Genomic DNA, 1591 nt, shown 5'->3' on the forward strand with positions numbered 1-1591 from the left:
AGCCCCAAATGTCATGTGAAAATCTTTCACTTTAAATCTAGTTTCTGCCTCCGTGTGATAAACTCCATTGATTGAATAAGAGGATGGGGATGATGTGTGTGTGTGCACTCTGGAGCAATTCCAAATGGACTGACAAAACCTCACCATAGGCAGAATCACAACAGTTGAATTACAAAAAGCAACACTCCTTCAAACATGCCACATGATCCAAGAATATCTGGTTCTTGGACAGAAGAGCCCAAATCACTGGTGGCCCAAATGCCCAGTCAGTAACATCTGGCGGCTATGAAACCAAAGAGGAGAGAATAATAATAGTTGTTGTGATTGTATTATTATATTTTACCTTGTGTTTTCTTTGAGCCAACTTTTGACTAAGTCTGGGGGTGGGAGGGAAGCCAATCGCAGTCATAACTATTCTGCTTTGAGTCCCAATTTTGGGCTAAAAGTTAGATACACCTACTTCTGTTGCTACTACTACGAATAACAATACACTTGTCCCTCCACATTTGTGGCTTTGATTTTTGCGGCTTTGGTTATTCACAGATTAATATGTTCTCTCTAGAAATATCTAGGTCCTCTACCACAACTCTATGGTCAACTTTAACCAAAAGCCGCATGGAATGACCTAGAGATTCCCAGAGAGCATTCCACTAGACATTTGTAGCTCTTCCAACACAATTCTCTGGTCAATGTTTGGCAGATGTTGACCACAGAGTTGCACTGGAGGACCTACCCTGTTTCCCCAAAAATAAGACATACCCATAAAATAAACCATGGCAGGATTTGTGCAATATAAGCCATGCCCCCAAAATAAGATACAGTGATAGGCCCGGCGTGGAGTGGAAGGGAGTGGAAAGACTGGGGCCAGTGGTTCTAAAGGAAATGGAGTTGCAAGAAACTCAGGATGGCACTCCGGGTTTGGAGAGTTATGATGATGTTCCAGAAGAAGATGACTTAACTGTATTTAAGTATAGATAGTTGTACCATACTTGATAAAAATAAGACATCCCCTGAAGATAAGCCATAGTGTGTCTTCTTGAGGAAAAATAAATATAAGACAGTGCCTTATTTTTGGGGAAACACAGTAGAGAGGTGTCCTCTCAGGTAAAAAGACAGTGTTTTTGTTATTTGCAGTTTTCCCACATTCACAGGGGGCCTGTGCTTCTATCCCCAGCGAATGTGGAGAGACGGGTGTACTGTTCCCAAGTGCAGGGCTGCTGTGTAATAGCTTCTGGGACAACAACAATGGGGTGTTTTGAGAAAAGCAGGGGCAGTGGAAACGGGTGTGTATGTGTGTGTGAGAGAGAGAGAAACTGACACACTTTACCACACTTTATCTCAGAAAAGGAGGCTCCTATCTTTCAAGTTCTACAACCCCAAGAGGCAACAGTGTGGGTCAGTGTGAGGAGAAACATGTCTGGATGAAGGAAGAAACCGAACAGGAGCCACGCACAGAGCACAAGTGCGTCCATATTGAGGAACTAATCCGTGTTGAGTCCACTTTCAGTGCCCTGGCTCAAGGCTAGGGAATTCTGGGAAGGGTAGTTTGTTGGGGCACCAAAGGTGAGGATGTCTTCCAAAGGTGCCCCAA

This window comes from Sceloporus undulatus, chromosome 5 (genome assembly GCF_019175285.1).
Source record: "Sceloporus undulatus isolate JIND9_A2432 ecotype Alabama chromosome 5, SceUnd_v1.1, whole genome shotgun sequence".
NCBI classification, from domain to species: Eukaryota; Metazoa; Chordata; class Lepidosauria; order Squamata; family Phrynosomatidae; genus Sceloporus; species Sceloporus undulatus.